General features: G+C 50.8%; 1 protein-coding gene across 2 annotated transcripts in view; it reads left to right on the top strand.

Moving 5' to 3' along the window:
• LOC120386920 (discoidin domain-containing receptor 2-like) overlaps positions 1-21,546 on the top strand; it is a 146,001-nt gene that overhangs the window by 28,989 nt on the left and 95,466 nt on the right. The window lies entirely within an intron of this gene.

Genomic DNA, 21,546 nt, shown 5'->3' on the forward strand with positions numbered 1-21,546 from the left:
TTCGAGTTGGGGGTCATCATCCTCCCTCTCCACATCACTGGATGAGCTACAAGGGCCACCAATGGACCCAGTATGGCTCCCAGGGTTGTCGTGTGCCCCTTGGCTAGGACAGAGGTCTCTGGCCCAGTGCCTGCTAGCCTCCAATGTCCTACCCATATCAATGGCCTCCTTGGACTCAGTGGGACACTCCTCGCTCATGGAGATCCCACTCTCGTCCTGTTCAAAGGCAAGATCATCCACCAGATTGACCTGGGTGGCTGCAGATCAGCTGCAAGCCAAGGCATCGGTGATTTTTCTCTCTGTGGAGCCACCGGAGTCCTCCTGTCTAGGTACATCATGCTGGGAGCAAGAGCCTTCTTCGGCTCAGCCAAGAGCCTCGTCATCATCTCCGGACAATGCCGTGCTGCGTGGCTCATCCTCCCCTTCCATTCAAGAGAACTGTAAGGCCTACCTGAACCATTTATGCCATGTAGCTGCATCTCTTGGCACCCAGGAAGAGTTTTTCCAGGAGAAAGCCCACAGGCTGATGGATGTTCTACAGCCCACCGTTCCAGGGAGAGTGGCTCTCCCAATTAATGATGCGCTCCTCAAGCCGGCAAGAGTTCTCTGGAGTACACTGGCCTCGGTACTGCCGGTGGCTAAGTGCATGGAGAAGTGCTACTTCATTCTTCTGCAGGGATTAGAAGAGTTCTATTCCCATCCAATCTCTGATTCTGTGGTTGTAACGGCAATGGACGACGGGGCCCAGCAGGGTAGGTTCAAGTCCAACCCCAAGGACAGAGACTCTAAGAGGTTAGACCACCTGGGCAGAAAGTTCTGTAACTCATTGTCCCTACAGAGGAAGATTGTGAGTCAACAAGCTTTGCTGTCCAAGTATGATTTTCTCAGTTGGTCAGCCAGGTCCAAATCCATGGACAAGTTGCCTTGTGTGAGGTGTTTCAGTCGTTTGTCACAGAAGGCAGCTTGGTGGCCAAAACATCCCTGCAGTCCACCCTTGACGCTGCAGACACTTTGGCCAGGCGGTTACTCTGAGGAGACTTCCTGGCTGCAAAACTCTGGAATTGCTTTGGATGTCCAACAAACCAATGAGGACTTGCCCTTTGATGGACGGACCTTGTTCTCAGACAAGACCAATGACACTTTGCATTCCTTAAGGATTCGAGGGCTACCCTGAGGTCCTTGGGGGAGTACACGCTGTCCTTGCAGAGACACCACAACGGGGATCAGCAGCAGCAACAGTATCACCCGCAGCATTCCTTTGTGCAGCCCTTTCCCCCCAACGCAGTGGGACTATCCCAGAAAGAGGGATTGATCTCATAAGAGGAAGCAGTCGGGCTTGGGGTTTGGCCAGTCCACACACCCTCCCGGCACCTGCTAAGCGGCCATATTAACTCCTTGGTCCAGAACACCGTTCCAGTTGTTGCTCTGCCCTCTTTGTACCCCCATCCCTTTGGGGACAGGCTGGCCGGTTTTTACAATGTTTGGGGCTTGATTAGCCTAAGATAGCTGGGTCCTAGACGCTATCAGATCAGGCTACGCCACCCAGTTCCTCTCCACACCCCTTCCCATCCTTCAGGGACCCCACTCATGAGACACTGCTCTCTGCTGATGGTGGGAATGGTGGAGGAAGTTCTGCTGAAACACAGGCCCATGACTTCTACTCCTGGTACTTCCTGATACCAAAACCCCAGGGAGGGATGAGACCCATTCTCAACCTTTGCTGCCCGGGGGTGGGTTACCATATGGTCCCATGGGGCCCTGGCCAATTGGGGGATCCCGCACGATCACTGGAACTCGCTCCTTGCTCCTCCTCTGCCTCCCCATGGGGTGTGCGTCCAGCCTGGGCAGGGGCTCGGGGGGAAGAAGACAGAGGAGCAGGGCGTCCACACAGGAGCTTTAGGGTGAGCCTATTCCCACCTCCCTGCTGAAGCTGTCCCCCAACCCCTCTCCTTCCCCCCTCCTCCCTGCGCAGAGGTGCCCTCCCCGCCCCCCCCAAGCCCGTCTCCATCCGGCGTGGAGCTGCCCCCTGAGCCCCTCTCCTTCCTCCCCTCCATCCCTCCCACACGGAGCTGCCCCCCCAGCCCCTCTCCCTCCCATGCGCAGCTGCTCCCCTCCCCCGAGTCCCTCTTCTTTTTCTCTATTAAACCCGTTGCAATAAGATAGGCAGTTCTAACTCATTTAAAACAATAAAAGCAGTAAATTAAAGTGCAGCAACTGTACACGGTTCCTTTGTTGTCTTCAATAAATAACTGGTTTCCCCCCCTCCCCCGAGCTTTTTTTTTTTTTTTTAAAGGACTTTTCTAGCCAGTCCAGTACATTATATATGTTATCTAGGCTTTTCTCTGCTCCCCTCTCATCCTCACTCAGATTCCTTCTTTCCCTGTTTGAATGGGCCTTCTAGACAGCCCAAATCCCCCCGCTCTTTTAAAATAGATATAAACGCTGCTCCTTTGATCCCTGTATTTGTAATCAGACCTTCCCTCCTAGGGGCCCCCCAAGCCTCTTTCTGGCAAAACTGGGCATTTGTCCCATTTGCTCTTGCCAGCTGATGATAGACAAATGCCCAATTTTGCCAAAAAAGTCGGGACGTCTGGGGCAGGGCTTAAAAAGGGGACTATCCTGGCCAAAATAGTCACCCTAGACTGTAATAAGAGCCACCCAGGGAGCCTGGGCAGCTGTGAGAAGCCCTGGACCCTCCCCTGACCTGGGAGAGGAGCCGGGGTGCCCGAGAGCAGCCCCCAGCCTGTGTCCCTGCCCCCCAGGGTGCGCTGTCCAGGACAGGGGGAGGGTCCAGGGCTCCCCACAGCAGCCCAGGCTCTGCCTCAACATGGCCGCTCTATCCGCTATCCTCCCCATGCTGTCTCAGAATGACTGGTTCGCTGCTCTGGACCTTCAGGATGCTACTTTCATGTGTGGTTCTACTGAGCCTCAGGAAGTTTCTTCATTTCGTTGTAGGAGAATGCCACTTTCAGTACACTGTTCTCTCGTTTGGCCTTGCTTCTGCCCCCTCAGTTTTCACCAAATGCATGGCTGTGGTTCTCTCAGGAGGAAAGGAATCCACATTTTCCTGTACCTCGATGATTGGTTACTGAGGGGGCGCCTCCAGAGAGGAAGTCCTTGCCCACATTAACACCCTGTTGCGTTTGCTTGACTGTCTGGGACTCATTTTAAACACCAGAAAGTCAGCCTTGGCTCCAACTCAAAAACATCGAGTTCATTGGGGCCCTGTTAGCTTCCACAAGGTCGAGAGAGTTCTTCCCAGTCGACCGCTTCCAGGCAATTCAACAGCTCTGCCTTGGTCTATCATTTCAGCCCTCCGCAACCGTCCGGGTGTGTCTGAGCCTGTTTGGGCATGTCTGCTTGTACACAGGTGTCCTGTTCACCAGGCTGCACCTTTGCCCTCTGCAGATGTGGCTCAGGATGGGGTCATGCCCTGCCCTACGTTCCCTGAGCAGATTGGTTCCCCTTTCTCCACTAGTCCTACGTGCTGGAGGATCGACACTGCGGCGATCGATGCATCGGCGGTCTAGTGAAGATCCGCTTAATCGACAGCTCTCCCGCCGACTCCTGTACTTCACCGGCTCGAGAAGAGTAAGGAGAATTTGGTGCGCCTGGCTGGTTTCAAGGAGAGTACATATTTTATTAGCAGCTCAGCCATTTCACGCTTGAGATTGTTTGGAACTCTTGGCTGAAGCCCAGCTAGGCTTGACGGCTTTTGTTTTTTATTAATAATGTTGCTCCCAAAGGCCCCTTTGTGCTAGGTACTGTATATACACATAGGAAGCCATGGTCCTTGTCCCAAAGTGTTTGCAAAGTATCAGCTGAAGCGTACAGCTTGCTTTTTGCCTCTGGTTTCCAGTGTGGAGCTTTGTAAGTCTTGGCCCTCTCCGAACTAACACTGCTACCTCACAGAACATACCAGCAAGTAATTAAACTGGGCGGAGCTGCTTCCAAGGTTTGGAAGCGTGGGCTTGTCCGAGGCTCAAGCAGCAAGTCTCTGGGAGGTTCTTTGGAAGGGCTCCCAGTGTGGATGACGCCTGCTTGACCTGATTTGACTTCCCTTCTTGGAGCTTGGGTACTTTGCCCAAGCCTGGCTGCAGGAATGCACAGCTCCAGTTGTTCTGTACCCAGAGCCTGAAATGGTGCTGCCCAGAGTTTCAGCCAGTGAAGAGATTTCAGTAAGATGATGCAGCAGTAAGATTGCACTGTGTCGGCAGGCTGTCGATGGGAGAGGCGGGGAAGGGGAGAGGACGGACGGAGGGAGGGAGGGGCAGGCAAAGCAAACAATTTTGTTCTTCCCCAGCATCTCCCGGCTGGAATTTGAAAGGCTGCAGAATAGGGCGGGGCATCTTCCCCAACCAGATGGATTGATACAGTGCAAACAGCCAGTCCCCTTGGATCTCTCCTGTGAATATGCCACACCCATCGGCAGCAGAGGGCTGCTGAGGTCAGATGGCTGATACAGAGGCGTAGCCCATACCTCACACTGAACTTTTAGTTTTTCCTTTTCCTTAGAGGAGAAGGTGGCCCATTCTTGTTGAATATCTCCTTTGGAAATGGCCTTGGGGTTCAGTGAGGAGGCCATGTCAGTGGCCAAACCCGCTAAGTTAAGTGCCACCATACATCTGTATTATGGCTGCTCAGTGACTGGCACATGGGTCTGCCAGGCTGCAGACCTGTTTCTTCTAAAAGTTCTGCTGGGATGGACTTTCTGCAATGCCTAGTTATTTCCTCAGACAAAATTGCATATTGCAACATTCCCTACAATGGCTGGGAGACCTCCCTGCTTAGCAAGGGCGATAACTGAAGTGCAAACATGGACAGAAGCCAGCTGAGGATGCAGCTTAAACCCATAGGCCTCCATAACCAAGGATTGACTTACTCCTTGGCAAGCTGGACCTAAATTCTGTGGTGAGGTCCCTGCATTTTGCAATGCTCTGGTGTAGCAGAGGGGAAATTTTGAAATGGTGCCCAAGCTTCATTTAAATTAAAAAGCAGAGAGCTCTAATGAATGAACTGTGATACCAACTAACCCAGTCAGTCTAGTCGCCCCTGTGCTGTTTGTTGTGATTTTTCAGTTCACATTTGTGTCGCCACGTTTCCAGTTTTCAGTAAGCCTCTTAGTGTTGTATGAACACAGAACTACGTCGGATACAGTAACGTATCAGGGGGAAGAGGTGGGTTTTCTGCTGGACGGTTAAAATCTCTTTCCCATCGTGCAGAAAGGCCTGTTTGGGCAGGATACCAAACAGCCAGCTGCATTCCACAATCCAGCAGGGATTCCCAAGAGCAGCGCCAGAGCCTCCACTTGCCTCCGTGTCAGGAGAGAGAGCTGTAAGGTTGCCCTGCTTGGATAGGCTGCTGGCTGGGTATTTGAAGGCTCTGTTTCTTACCAGGGAGTTGCAGCAATGTCACAGTTATTGTCCTCAGCCTCTCACGGACCTAAGAGCTGACTGCGTGTTTTCCATCTCAAAGCCAGGGTCCCCAGGGCTGTGTTTTGGAGGCTTCTCTGGCAGTTGCTGTACAAAAGCTCTCGTGGTGCTCTCCACTCACGCTGGAACTCAGCTAGAGGCAGATTTGGCTGCTGTCTGCATTTCCTAGCCCCCTGCATTGGTCACTCGTCGTTGTTTCAGGAGTCTGCCCTTTCTCGTCTCCCAGAGTGCTGGGCTGTCCGTGTACCTCTGCAATGGGCTGGAGCCGAACGCCTGTCCTTTCACATGGTCTGCTTCAGCTTTGTACCCATCTTACCGTGGCTCTTGGACACAGGCTCTACTAAGAGAGGCTGAGTAGCTTTGGTTGGAACCAGATTTGTGGTGGGAGTGTCGTGCTGAGGTGATGCACAGCTACCCTGCTGGCACCCTTGGGAGTCCACAAGTCGCATTGGGGGGTAGAAGACGGAGCCTGAGGTCATACAAACAATTCAGACTTGCTGAAATGTCAGCTTGTATCTGTCTGCTCTTCATTCCCCTGCACTCTCTGCTCCAGCATGCACTGACTTGGCACATTGTCAGATTCCATTAACAAGCTGCCGTGTGAAACAGATGCAGAGAGTGCCGGCAACAGGTGTGATAGCAGGGCTCCTCCTCTAGCTGTGTGCTGCGACTCCCACCCATCAGCATGTCTGCTGCTGGCCGTACTTGTGCCGAGAGACCATCCTGCTGAGGGTCATTCACACGAGGCAGCATTGTCACAGAATCAAGCCCTGCGGCCGCAGCGTGAACACTGGGCATGGACAAACACACTCCAAGTGCAGGCCTATGAGGGTGAAAACACAGGCTCTCTCTGCCTGACCTCAGAGCGGTCACTACTTCAGCAGCAAATATGTTGCATGGAGCTGGCCTCTTGTGTATCCCCTCCTGCTGGGAACTGCATTTCACTGGGGACATCCCATTGCAGCGCTGCAGCTGTGTAGGAGGAGAGGGAATGCTTCGTGTAACCCTGCCCTGGGGCGGGCAGTAAGCATGCAGCAGATGAGCTAGTTTAACAAAGCGCTGCTAAGTGCTGGTTGACTGTAAGAGGACTGCAGAGGCATGAGACTCGGAAAGCCTCATGGACGAGTTTGGAAAAGTCCTCTGCAGCATACGTGCTAAAGAGCTCTGCAGGCCACATGTCTCAGTGGTAGTTTCAGTCTCTCTCTCTCTCTCTCTCTGGGGTCCCAGGCTGGGTCACATGTCACTGTAGTATTGGAGTGTAGCCCACAAGTAAATATGACGACAACCATCTCTCTCCCTTCCCTGCCCCCAAGGGACAGGCTTAGATGCTCTGGCTTTTTCCTATAAATCCAGAAGTATGAGAATGAAGGTCTGGTGTGGGACGGCTGAGCTGAGAGGTGGGATTGGCGATCTCGCCTGTATCAGCTGGCAGTGAGCATTCTGCGCTTAGTCTGGCTCCTGTCATGGTTCTGTTTCCTGGGTTCACAAGCCCCCCGTAACATGCTGCTGGGGTACCCAGAGCTGGGATTATTGTGCTACCCCTCTGCTGGCAGTTAGACTGTGTGTCAGCTCCCTGCCACACCAGCCTGTTTGCCCCCCCAGCAAACTCCTCGAGGCCCTCCTGGCCCAGACCTCGCCTAGCAGGTAACAGCCAGTGAACTCCTGCCCCCGAGCTCCTCAGAGCTGTCTCTCTGCAGGGCACAGCCCGTATCACGGTGCAGTCACAGGAGATAGGAGCTTCGCTGCTCTGTTTAAAGAGTCACTGCGCCGCAGCTGATTAATGTACCTGGGTAAATACACCCGTCTCCTCAAGCCCAGCACTGACCTGGCTCATAGTAAAAGTGAAACAAGTTTATTAACCAAAGAGCTTGATCAGGTGATATCCCTTTTCCTTGGTAAAGGCAGAGACGGTTACAAGCACATGAAAGTGACAATGTGTATCTAAATGGCTAAACTGTACCCCAGCAAGATCCAGTCTCTGTTCAGGATGGTTTCTGTCACCCCAGTCTCCTTTCCAGCTTTCCACAGGCCAGCCTGGCCAGGCCCCAACACACCGATCGGATCACTTGGTTTCTTTGTCTCCTGAGGTGAAGGATAAAAACGGAGTCTCCTGTGTCTCACTGGGGTGCAGGAGCCGTGTTAATTGTGTCTCTCGAGTTCAGTTGCAGGATCATCCCCACTGGTTTAGCTCCATGGCTTTGTGTCCTGCTAATCTGTACATTGAGGGAGACCCACATTCCTTTGTCTAGGACAGACTCCTGTGTGTCTCCTTTACCTGGGCTTGGCTGTCTGGGGTCTTAAACATGCTCTAATAGCATCATACAGAGGGGATCCATAATGCTGTATAGAAGGTTAACACATGCTTTTTACAATGATATTAATAACCAGCGTATCATTAGCTTTCGTATGATGCCTCAAGGCACATTTTATATAAATATTATTGCAGTAGTGTGCAGGGCAGGGATTGGCAACCTTTGGCACGCGGCTCTCCAGGGTAAGCACCCTCACGGGCCGGTTTGTTTATCTGCAGGTTCAGCCGATCGCGGCTCCCACTGGCCACGGTTCGCCGCTCCAGGCCAATGGGGGCTGCGGGAAGCAGCGCGGGCCGAGGGATGTGCTGGCCACCGCTTCCCGCCACCCCCATTGGCCTGGAGCGATGAACTGCGGCCAGTGAGAGCCACGATTGCTTACCTGCCGCGTCCGGCCAAACTGACCCTGCCAGCCAGGGTGCTTACCCTGGAGAGCCGCGTGCCAAAGGTTGCTGATCCCTGGTGTAGGGTGTGAGTCCAGTGTGCCTAGGGTCCTCCCCTCCCCTGATGACAGTGTGCTTGTCCCAGTGGAACTGGGCTGTAATGGGAGGTCCTGCAGCGAGGGAGGGAGCGTTAGATTTCTGAGGCAGCTAGGCCTCGTTCTGATAAAGGCTCTGAGAATTGGCACAGTGATCTCAACACCGTAACAGAGGGCGGGATCGTTTCTTTATCGTACTTGGCAAGAGGGTAACTTTCTGAGCAGACAGTCAGGCCTTTCCACCAAGCTCTCTGGAGACCTGGTTTAGTTTTGTAATATTGTTGGATGCAATAGTCCCCCCATGATACTGTGCAAAGGCGACGATTCTCATACCGAACCCCGAAGGAGGGGACTCTCTGCTGCTCTTGGAGCAGTGCCCCTTTACCTGGATCACTGTCTGTCCGGGATCTGCAGCTGGGCAGTGAGTAGGGGGAGTGGGCTTGGGGGACCAAATCAGGACTAGGGGAAAACATACGTTGACTTCCTATACCTAGTGGTGTTGCTTGCAGAAAGGTAGTGTAGTTCTTGGGGCTGGAATCCACAAATGCAAAGCATATGGGAAACAGCGATGCTGTAGGAAGCTAAAACCCACTGGATACTGGACTTGTGGTGTCCCATTTTTGATTATCATTCTGTTTTTTACCAAATTAACATGACCCACATTAAATGGATTAAACACTGGCGAAGTGACAGGGCTCAAAATGTAACTGCAGATGGGGAATCGTTATCAAGTGGGTGTGTTTCTAGTGGGGTCCTGCAGGGATCGGTTCTTGACTCTACGCTATTTAACATTTCTGTGAATTACCTTGAAGAAACCAAAATCATCACTGTTAAAGTTTGCAGACGACACAAATTGGGGGAGTGGTAAATAATGAAGAGGACAGGTCACTGATTCAGAGTAATCTGGATCTCTTGTTAAACAGCGAACAAGCTAACAATATGTGTTTTAATACAGCTAAATATAAATATTTACCTCTAGGAACAAAGAATGGAGGCCAAACTTCTACTGGGAAGCAGTGACTGAAAAAGATTTGAAGATTTTCAGAGGAACATGAACTCCCAGTGTGACGCTGTGGCCAAAAGGGCTACTGTGATCCTGGGATGTATAAAGAGGGGAATCTTGAGTAGGAGTCGAGAGGTTATTTTACCTCTATTTGGCACCGGTGTGACCACTGCTGGAATAAATGTGTCCAGGTCTGGTGCCCACAATTGAAGAAGGATGTTGATAAATTGGAGAGAGTTCAGAGAAGAGTCACAGGAATGATTAAAGGATTAGAAAACCTGCCTTATGGTGATGCACTCAAAGAACTCAGTCTATTTAGCTTAAGAAAAAGGCGGTTAAGGGCTGAGTTGATTACAGTTCGTAAGTACCTACACGGGGAAAAATATTTAATAATTGGCTCTTCCATCTAGCAAAGAAAGATCTAACACAAGCCAGAGGCTGGAAGGTGAAGCTAGACAAATTCAGACTGGAAATCAGGCAATTTTTAAATCAAGACTGGATGGTTTTCTGCTCTAGAATTGTTTGGGGGCAGTTCTCTGGCTTGTGTTATACAGGAGGTCAGGCGCCATGATCACAATGGTCCTGTAAGGCCTTGAAAGCTCCCTCCGCCGGCCACTCACCAGGCTGCTGTGTTTAGGTCCCACTACGCTTGAACTTGCTTCCCTGGATCTCCGTAGGATTGACCTCTCCAGCACCCTTCCTGGGTATTGACTCTCTCTGTTAGCCCTGCATGGAAATGGAGTGCTACAGTCCAGCTGCCCTTGGCCTCCAGAATTAGAGCTGACCCCCAGGCCTCAGGGTGGCTAATGCACACCCATCCCAGAGCTCCACCTTCTGGGCCCTCTGGTTTTACCATTCACCTCTTCAGGGACACATGATAGTGAAGCCAATGGGCACGCAGGCTTTGTAAGGGTCTCTAAGCACAATCACTTTCTATTTATAAAGCACAACAAATATACAGATCTAGACAAAAATAATGAAACCCTGCCTCAGTTTCCTCACCACTTTGGAGTGTTCTCTGAGCTTAAGGCAGAGTCCAGGATCCCCCTTCCCCGTGCACACGGCTCTGTCTTCAAACCTGGAATCTCAGCCTTTGTCCTCTGGGTCATCTAGCTTCTAGCTTCCGTCTTCCCCAGCCGGTCTTGCATTTAAACAAGACCCCTCTGCTATGAAAGCATGCCCTTCTCCCCCAAGTTCCTGTGTGTCTGTGACTCCCCTGAGTCTACAAATCCTAGCATCAATACGTTCTCCTTCTGGGGAAACTGTCCTGCTCCAAATAGGGTGACCAGATCACCCAGGTCAAATATCGGGACGCGGGGGGGCGGGGGGGGGGGGGGAAAAAAAAGCAGAAAAAAAAAAAAAAATCCCCCACCCGATTCCTCTCCCCCTCCGCCGCTGGAGGGAGGCCGAGGGCAGGGAGGGGGGGGGGGGGTGAGTGTGGTCAGCCTGGGCGCCAGGGCCAGGCTGGACTCGAGGCCAGAGTGAGGAGTGCAGAGGGTGGCGGGGGGGCGCCTCGGCCAGGCAGCGGCTCCCCACCTGGGCGACTCAGGAGCAGCCAGCAGCCTGCTGGGGCTCCTGCACGGGGGGAGCGAGAGCCTGGCCAGCGCCCTGCGGCTCTGCCGCCTCCGGCCCCCCCCCGGCCCTGCCGGGGCTGCGCTGCCGGCCGCCGCCGCGCCGCGCTGCACTGGCCCCCTGCCCCTGGGCTGGCTGCCTGGCTGGTGGTGCAATCCTGCGGGCGCGGCGGCGGGCCGGGCAGGGCCAGCCCCCCCCCCCCCCAGCCCGGCTCAGGCGGAGCGGACGGGGACTGGGGAGCCTGCGCCCGATGCCGCCAGCTGGGCAGCCAGCGCAGCGAGCGGCCAGGGCCAGCCAGCCCCGAGCGCTGGCCCCCTGTGGCCCAGGGGCGGCTCCAGGGGCGCGGCGCGCAAAGCCGCGGCCGCGCGCGCCGCGGCGCCACCGCCTCCCCCGCGCCGCAGGGGCTGCAGCAGCGCTGCTGCGCCCCCCCTGCCCCAGCCGCCCCGCCTGCCCGTGGGCCCCCCCCCCGCCCGCCCCCCCCCTCCCCTCTCCCCTTCAGCCCGCCTGCCAGGCAGCTCTGCCCAGGCCCCCCGACCCGGCCTCTCTCCGGCGGCACGGGCAGTCTCATGGGGGGGGCATGCGGGGGGGGAGGGGGGGGGGGAGGGAATGGGGGGGGGAGGGGGGGGGGAGGGGGGGGGGGGGGGGAGGGGAGGGGAAGCGGGGGGAAGAGGGGAAGGAAGCGCGGGGGGGCGGGCTCGGGCCTTTGCTCGCTTCGGAGTGTCCCGACCTTGTCCGTGTCCCGACCTAACAATGAATGAAACTAAATAAACAAACAAAAAAATAAAATCGACAATAGATAAACACCAAGCTCCAAAGCCCAGACCTGCAGACAAACTTGGTCAAACTGATTTTACACTTTGGGCAACAGCCTTAGCATTGTCATTAAGGTTAGTGACTCTCCATTGCTAGTCCTGTGTCACCAACCTTTGGAATTTCAGTCCAAGGTGGTGGTATAAGTACAGCTGGAAGGCAAAGAACAGCCTTACATCAAAACGGGAGTTTGCAGCTTGATAAAGACATATACAGAGAGTTCATAATCTTAAAAACAACAAGGAGGCCAGTGGCGCCTTAAAGACTAACAGATTTATTTGGGCATAAGCTTTCGTGGGTAAAAAACCCCACTTCTTCAGATGCATGGAGTGAAAGTTACAGATGCAGGCATTATATACTGACACATGAAGAGAAGGGAGTTACTTCACACGTAGAGAACCAGTGCTGGCAGGGCCAATTCGATCAGGGTGGATGTGGTCCACTCCCAATAATAGATGAGGAGGTGTCAATTCCAGGAGAGGCAAAGCTGCTTCTGTAATGAGCCAGCCACCCCCAGTCCCTATTCAAGCCCAGATTAATGGTGTTAAATTTGCCAATGAATGTTAGTTCTGTTGTACCCCCTGATTCATAATCTTAGGCATTTGCACAGGTACATAATCAGGGAGGCACTTAGGTGGGCTTGTGTCTGCAAATATTTGATTTACGTTGCATGTATTGTATTTGTGTGCATATGTTCAGTGCATACATGTATCTGTGCACTCAACTGAAAACGAGGGGGTTGGCTATTTTGTAGGATAATTCAAGCCAAGCCTGTACCTAAAAAGAGATCCCATCTTTAGTGCCCTTAGCAGCATGAGCTCAGCGTGACATACCGGGGCACAATCCAGAAAGCGTGTAGCTGTGTCACCCCTGCCCTGGGGTGCCCTTTACAGTCTCTTCTATCCTGGAGGCTGTTTGGGAGCTACAGCAGCAAGTCACAGCCAGCCAAGTCTGCGTGTGCTGCAGCCAGCCAGACCTTGGGTCCTACCAGCCTGGAAGGTTACCGCAGGGTGACCCAACACACTCCCAGTCCCAGATTTCCCCCAGAAACGTGTGTCCTGTACTGCTCAGCCCTCTCCTTGACAATACAAATATATTAAGTCTGTATTCCTTTAAGGGAATAATATGCTATCTTATTATTTTAAATAGTTATCCAGACACTTTGGTGTGGTCTACATCCACTACAGATCTGTATCGGTGTAACTACATCGCTCAGGGATGTGAAACATCCATGCCCCCGAGTGACATAGTTATACCAACCTAATCCCCCGTGTAGACAGTGCTATGTTCACAGGAGAACTTCCCCCACTGACATAGCTACTGCCTCCAGGGGAGGTGGATTAACTCTCTCCTGTCCGCTTAGAGCATCTTCATTAAAGCACTACAGCGGTGATGCAGCATTTTAAGTGTAGACCTCCCCTTCAACTTAAACACTCCGGAGTTGATGAAACAATGAAACAAGTTTCTTAACTACAAGAGAGAGCTTTTAAGTGAGTATAAGTCATGCAGCATAAAAGTCAGAAATGATTACAAGAAAAATAAAGACAGGCACTAGTAAATGTTTTAACTTAACAAACTATTAGATTCATGCAAAGTTTCTCACCATGTGCTTCCAGCAGTTTTACTGACCATACTTTTGGTCAGGATACCTTCCACCAGCTTCTTCCTTTTGTCTTTTGATGTGCAGAGAATGCAGTAGGCAGGGAGAGAGAGATGGTTCTCTTCGGGTGTTTGCCCCTTCTTTTTATAGTCCTGTCCCCCTATGAGAGGCATTTCCAGCTGTGAGTAAGGTGACAGGCAGTCTGTGTGGAAGGAAACTCCAGGCTGTTTTTGCTAAGATGTAGATTTTGGCCCTTGTCCCCTTTCCTGCTAAAGAATGGCCACTTAGCCAGTAATGGTCCATCAGCCTTGTTGATACCTGGCTGAGGCATCAGTTTTTCCTTTGATCTGGAAAACATACTTTTAGTCAGGAGCTCAGTTTATGTTTATAACATCACATATAACGCTGCTACGTGCGTTTTGCCATGATATTACTGATCAGCAAATTATGAGTTTTTAAATGATACTTCACAAGGCATACCTGGTACAAACATTATTACAGTAGCGGGTAGGGTGTGAACACGGGTATATTCTATCACACAGTATTTCAAAATCTGCTAAGGCCATTGTGGACTGGAAGCAGATCTGGATAGATAATTACGTACAAACAAACAACATTACAAGATTGCATAAGTTGCAGAATCAAACAGTCAACATTTAGGAAATGCCAGAATTATGGTTGCCCATACAAACTTAATTTGCTCCCTTGTGTGTCTGCATTATTACCATACAGTCTTTAATACATGATTACATACTGTTTTATACAGTCGTTAATGCATGATTACACAGTACCCCTGCCTCAGTCAACGCACAGGATGGACACTGCTCACTGAATGGGTCGCTATTCAATATTTGTTTTATTCTCATCTTTCAGTTTGTGGCCTCAAGTCATATTTACTGCAAACCACCTACGCTTTGCACTGAACACATAATTATTAATTTCCTCAGGGGATTTACTATGATGCTCATCACCTTAGTAAGGACAGTAAAAGTCACTTCTCTGATCACAGGGTGAGCCCACCGACTCCACTCTGCCCCCAAATTTTAAATTCCTATTCCAAAGCACAGAGGCATTAGCCTTTTTCAGATAAACAATTGTAAGAATTTGTAAACATTGGCAAAAAAAATATTTTTCACTAATCTCATTCTTGGAAATGGCTGAACTATTTTTGCTGACAAAAATCTAATCAGTCTGAGAGGGACATCCAGCCTGGAAAATTTTAGTATAAATTTGTAAAGTTTGGCAAAGTTATAAGCACCTAAAATTGGGGCTTAAAAGTGTTGGGCAACCTTAACTATGGGCAACACTGCTAGCTCTGCCTATAATAATCTTGAAAATAACTTTAACAGCTGAATAATCCAGTGCAGACTTCTTGATTGGGTATCTCCAACCAGCACTCCCAGTAGATGCATACATTGAGCCATTACGCCCGTGTTCGAGTCTGTATATGGGACTTAGATGGCCTGTTAATGAACCTTTGTGTATTAATTGTCCCTGTCAACATTTCTGAAACCAAGTATGTTAATTAGTTTCAGAAAATATAAAACTGCTACCCAATGAGAGCTGGGCTGAGGTCAGGGAGACTGCTCTGTCTCCATTTGGAACCTGCCCCTGCTGCTTTACTGCTGTCTGAGAAGAACCATACGTGGGTTGTTGACATAATTTCTAGTCTTCTGAGGAGGTGATTTTACTGATCACATGAGCTGCTATAAGGTCATTAGGAGGTCTCCCAAATACACAATTCAAAGAACCATGATGATAGATCAGAAATATGTCCCCTCGGAGTTGCAACACTGTGACTGAGGTTCTTTGGTTGTAATAATTTTGAGTGGGATTTGTTACAATATCTGCTTGGTCCAGTTCCACCAAGGAAAGACAACTCCCTGCTTTCTTTCACCCACTGTATTTGGTTAGCCAGTGTTTGATAGGAAACACATTACATTTAACAAAGGCACCTTGCAGAGAAAACACCCCTGCATTAATCAGGAAGGTAATGCCGTGTCTAATCTGAGGTTGTGCCGTTTGCTAGGTGTGCTTTTCCATCGGTACAATTCAGGGGTTTGCTCCTTCAAGATGGGATCATTACCCAGGGCAGCAATGGGAGCTGCTCCATGGCCTTGACAAGTAGGATTCATATGCTTTTTTTGCAGCAGTTAGGGCAATATTTGCTGGCCCAGTCACAGACAGGAAATACAGTAACTCCTCACTTAAAGTATCAGGGGGTAGCCGTGTTTGTCTGGATCTGTAAAAGCAGCAAAGAATCCTGTGGAACCTTATAGACTAACAGACATTTTGGAGCATGAGCTTTGGTGGGTGAAGTGGGTATTCACCCACAAAAGCTCATGCTCCAAAACGTCTGTTAGTCTATAAGGTGCCACAGGATTCTTTGCTGTCCTCACTTAAAGTTGTCGTGGTTAACCTGGTTTTGTTGTTACGTTGCTAATGAATTAGGGAACATGCTGGTTTAAAGTTGTGCCATGCTCCCTTCTAATGTCATTTGGCAGCCGCCTGCTTTGTCTACTGCTTGCAGGAAGAGCAGCCCCCTATCAGCTCCCCCTATCTGCTCCCTTAAATTCTAAATTATGCATACTTCCACCTTTTCATGTTCTCTGTATGTATAAAGATCTCCTGTCTGTGTGTTCCATTCTATGCATCCGAAGAAGTGAGCTGTAGCTCACGAAAGCTCATGCTCAAATAAATTTGTTAGTCTTTAAGGTGCCACAAGTACTCCTGTTTCTTTTTCCTAAATTCTCTGTGCAGCAGCCGCCCAGCAGGCTATCAATTGCCAGCAGTTCAGCTGTCCCTCCCCCCACTGCCATGTGCTGCTCCTGCCCTCTGCCTTGGAGCTGCTCCCCCAGACTCCTGCTTGCTGTGCTGGGGGGGAGGGAAGGAAGAGGGGGGGCTAATGTCAGGGTGTTCCCCTCCCCCCTGCTCCTGCACCCCACTTACCCCATCTTCCATAGAGCAGGGCTTAGGACAGAGGGACCTTGCTGCAGCTGGTCTCAGCAAGCTGATCTAATTAACAAGGCAATGGGGAGATGCACATATCTCCCTCCATTCCTGCTGCTTTGCAGAGTGAGAGAGTTAACTCTTGAGGGCTCAGCCAATTGCTAGTTCATCATTTAGCAGTAAGGGAAATAGCCCACCCTCTGACTCCTCCACCTCAACCAAGTTTCACAATCATCATCACTGTGTACCAGTATTAAATGTTTTGTTTAAAACGTATACTCTGTGTGCGTGTGTGTGTGTGTGTGTGTGTATATATATATATATATAATATAGTCTTTGGTGAAAAAAATTTCCCTGGAACCTAACCCCCCCATTTACATTAATTCTTATGGGGAAATTGGATTCGCTTAACATCGTTTTGCTTAAAGTCGCATTTTTCAGGAACAGAACTACAACGTTAAGCGGGGAGTTCCTGTAGTCAAGAGAACATGCTCCAGCATCATTGGTGAAGCCGTAGGCACAGTGCCACCTGGCACAGTTTTCCTGTCATATTGTTCAGCATCACCATGGTGCACTGCTCTCCGCACTGGCTTCCCGCTGAACAAAGTCCAGTTCAAGTTCTCTGTGCTGATATCCAAAGCCCCCATGGGCTCAGCGCTGGCTCCCTGAGAGATCTCACCTCTCGCCATGACCACAACTGCCCCAGCAGCTGCACTCCACTGGGACCAGGGACCAGTCACCCACCAGGGGAAGGTGGTGAGTGCAGGAGGGAGATGTACCACAGGACCCAGCCCTAGACTACGGCACCCACACCCCCAGGGCTGAGACCTCGCCTCACTGGGCAACTCTCAGCAATGCAGCTTCTCTTCTCCACAGAGGTGGGGGGAGGGGATCTTGAACCCCCTACAATTCTCCCCACATACCAACACCCCCACCACTAGTCCACCCACACCCCACCAACAACCGCCCCATGCACCAAGACCCCCCTCAGCAACAGTTCCCACACACCTACTCCCCTTTACACGGCCCAACACACACAGCAGCCCTCTCCTCCGCATCAAGCCCCCTCTCTCATTCTCATACACACACAGAGCAACACGCCCACTCTCACGCCACCAGCAAGCAGCCAGCACACGTGCACATACATGTACTTCTAAATCAATTCATATTCTCAGTTATGCTGCTTAGGAGAAACTGAGTCCTGGCTCCCATCCAGATCTTTTGCCTGAGAACTCCATTGTCTTAGATGATAATTGTCACCACTCGCCTGAAAGTCTCTGCTGAAAAACCATAACTGGTTGTTTCACATTATTCTGCTCAACCGGACTGAGGCCTCATGGATGTGGGAATGTTTTTCAGTATAATCTAAGGTGTGAATTTAAACCTCTGTTGTCACATGGGAGGTGATACTGCTGTGGACACTCTTATTTCATTATAAGGGTGGGCTTTTTTTGGTTTAGCTAACTAAACCACAACAACAAAAATAAGCTGTTCTTGTACTGGAATAGGAGTGTCTATGTGGGAGGATTATACCAGTATAATTGGTAAAAGTTTCCTGTGTAGACAGGGCCTTAATGCACTGATTTATTTTACAATAGCGGGAGCTGGTAGTTGTCTAACACTTCCATGCTGAAAAATTCCTGCAAATGTTTCTGAGGAGCCCTACGGATCATCATTGTTTGTAGCAGGCCTTTAACATTTGGCAGTGGGGAAGCCCTGAGGCTAGAGAAGTGTCTTTTCTTTGTCTTGTGAAATTCTGTTCACGTTTGCTGAGATAAATTATCTGTTCGGAATTCCCCCCAGGAATATATTGGCAAGCTGCCAACGTAACAAGTGACCATGAACCTCCTAAGTGTGGGCTCATAACATGGCCAAGGCAGCCCCAGCAACACACATGGCACCACAGTGGGAACACCTGGGATCTGCCAGAGTTGGAGGCTGGGGGAGAGAGGCACCAGAATAGGCTCCTCTCAAGCACCCGCCGGCCAAGACCCAGCACATGGGACTAGTGGCACATTCCCTCGCCTTCCTTGGGATAAGTCTTTTCCTGCTGCCAGCAAGTACAGTTAATCATGTAGCTCAGGTAGCTACCACCTCTGTTACAGAACTGACAATTCAGGCTTCAGGCCCTGAGGCTGGTAGGCTGGTACGGTATGTAAGAGAATTGGGTTTTCTGACTTTTCTTTAATTGGCCCAGGCAAGCTCCATTCAGTACCCTGTTGTGAGACAGTCTTTGATCCCATGATCACATAGTATTTTTTCCATGAGGCAGGGGCGCTGTGCAGTGCACAGCTGGATGCACAAGAGGCAGAATGAAGAATGTATGGTCAGTCTTACTATGAATTTAAGTGACTTCAGCCTTGACTGAAATAGCAGGAGTTCTCATTTTAAAAACCCTACCAAAACGGTTTATTTTGAGTATATCTAAGGCACGGAGGACTCAGCAGAAGCTCATATGCACATGATTAATGAAATTATAATTGTTGGGTTTCTCTTGAGCTAGGATAAGCTCTTGTCCTCACGGGCGGTGTGTGACTGCTTCATTCGGGGAGGCTGTGTGCACCTGGACCATGGCCCCACCCCGATGCCTGCCTCTGCTCTGCCTCCTCCCCTGGAAACCCCACCCACACTCCACCCCTGGCCCCACTCAGCCCCCTCTCCAAGGCCCCGCAGCCTGCTGCATGCGCCTCTTCGCCCCCGCCGGCCGGCTGCTCACCGCTCATGCATGTCTCTTCACCCGCTCCCGTGAGGCTCCCGTGCAGGCGGGGTGGGCACGGAAAAAGGCAGAGCCTCAGGGGAAGAGCACGAGCGGGAGTAGGGCCTCGGGGTGGAGCGAGGGCCGGGCCACGGCTGAGCTGCCCATCCTTCCAATAGCAGCGCATGCCAGACAGGCCGGCTGTTTGGGGAGGCTTAGCATCCGCTGGCCTCTTAGACCAGCTGCCTATGCTTGTCCTATTAGAATGGTAGAACTAGCACATGAAGTCCATTTTGAATGGTTGAGGTAGGAGAGGCCATGCTGGGTCTAAATTCTGTTAGAGCTGGATTACACACACGCTAGCTCTTTTCACATTTGAACCCTAGTATAGCTCCTGGGAATCCCCAACGGACGTGGCCTGACACATTTGTCCAGGTATTCAGCATTTACAAAGGGTCCTTATTCTGATCTCCAATCAGCATGGCCCCTGCTTGCCACCCATGGACTGAAGGCTGAGAACAGTTCAGTTAGGGCAGGGCCGCAGTTCTCAAACTGGGGGTCGGGACCCCGCAGGGGGTCGTGTGGTTATTACATGGGAGGTCACGAGCTGTCAGCCTCCACCCCAAACTCTGCTTTGCCTCCAGCATTTATAATGGTGTTAAATATATAAAAAAGTGTTCTTAATTTATGAGGGGGGGGTTGCACTCAGAGACTTGCTGTGCGAAAGGGGTCACCAGTTCAAAAGTTTGAGAACTACTGAGTTAGGGCTTTCCGTTTGGACTTTTCTCTGGTTCTGATGGATTCATACTCCCGAACTTTGCTTTCTGATTTGGGCTGGACACAAAATCTCAAGGTGAAATGCAGCCAAGCTGCCAAGTTTGTTTGGTTTTAGATATGCCTGGTTTATTATGGTTTTAGGTTAAAACTGTAATACAGTCTAGGTGTGCGAAGAGCTTCGTGCGAGTGTGTGAACCTCCCAGCAGATTCGCAAGTGCAGGTCGCACCAACCCTTGCCTCCCTGCTCAGCCTCCTAACTGCAGAGTAACACCCAGGCCCTCGATGCTCAATTTTATCTTTTTCCCCCTTATTTTGACTTTTAAAAAAAAATTAAAACAAAAATGAAATGTGACGTATGAAAGCTATTGCAATATAACTACTCATATGTGGTGGCATTACTAGCAACAGCACTGGATAAATGGTGTTTGTAACGAACGGATGCAGAACTCAGGGCTCTGTGTAGGTCTTTTCCCCTGCTAAGAAAGAAAGAAAGAAGTTACAGCCCTAATGAGTGAAACATATTTGTTTCTCTCCCTCTCCCTGAGGTCAGTAATTCTGAAGGCCGTGTTCAATTGATAGGTCCTTTTTTGTTGTTTGTAGTTTTCATAAAACATACATTGGAGCAGTGTTTCTCAAATGCAGCCACCGTGGCCACATGTGGCCACCAGGGGCTTTTCTTGTGGCCACGGCCTCCTGGGTGATGACTGCGGGTGGGGGGAAAGCAGCAGTCCCTCCCTTGGGGCCAACAGCAGAGTTTGAGCCTCGTCCCCTCTGGAGACACAAACACGGGAGGAGCAAGCAGCTACTGAGTCCCCCACCTTCCGGAGTAGGGGTGGAGTCAGGTTTCAGCCCTGGGGCGGCAGGCGGCAGGCTTCAGGCTCCAGGCTCTGTCTCCGAGCTCAAAGCTTCGGGCTCTGTCCCCCAGATGCACAGCGCTGGGCTCCAGCTCCAGGCCCTGGCCATGTGGCAGTGGGCTCTGGCCCCGTGCTCCTCTCCCCCCCGACCCCCCGTCGCCCCGGCCCCTGCTGCCTCCTCCAGACCCCCTTCATTCCCCCCCATGACCCCTGGCCCTGCTGCCTCTCTACCCACCTCACCATTCAGGGCTTAATTTGTACCCTGGCATGCCAGGGCTGAGTAAGTCTGCTGTGAAAAGTGATATTTGTATGTTTTGTTAATATCACTTTTCACAACAGACTAAGGTTGTGTCTACACTAGCACTTTTGTCGGTCGGGGTGTGAACAAAACACCCCCAAGTGACAAAGGTTTCACAGACAGAAGCACCGGTGTGGACAGCAGTATGTTAGTGGGAGACGTTCTCCTGCCGACATAGCTACCGCTGTTCATTGGGGGTGGTTTAATTATGCCAGCGGGAGAGCTTCACCCACCGGCATAGAGCGGCTGTACGGGAGACCTTACAGTGGTAAGGTCTGTACTGTAGACGTAGCCTTAGTAGCTAGCGGGGAGACTGTGAAATGTGATATTAACACACAAGTGTCACTTTTCACAGCAGCAGACTTACTAGCCAGTGAGTCTAAAAAAACAAACAAACAAAAAAAACAACGAAAAAAGCAAAAGAAAAAACAACGAAAAAGACAAGGACGTGCAAAGCACCTTATTTGTGTTTCTAGTCTGTTTAGGTCCAGTAAAGAATGGAAACAACTGTACATTATTTTTATTATTGAAAAAACCCTACATAAATAAATTACAATGATTTGGACATGTATATGTGCATATTTATTCATTTTTTCGAATATTACTTAAGTATTTTAGGAAAAATTGTCACGGCCACAAGCAAGAGTTGGTGGCTGCACTCTGAGGCCACCAAAATTTGTGATGAGAACTCCTGCATCACAGCACACCTTTAAAAAGCAAGAGGGGGGGAAATCAATCCCAGTGCTGCCTGTGCTACGTATTTCCACAC

Source organism: Mauremys reevesii, linkage group 19, assembly GCF_016161935.1.
Source record: "Mauremys reevesii isolate NIE-2019 linkage group 19, ASM1616193v1, whole genome shotgun sequence".
Lineage (NCBI taxonomy): Eukaryota > Metazoa > Chordata > Testudines > Geoemydidae > Mauremys > Mauremys reevesii.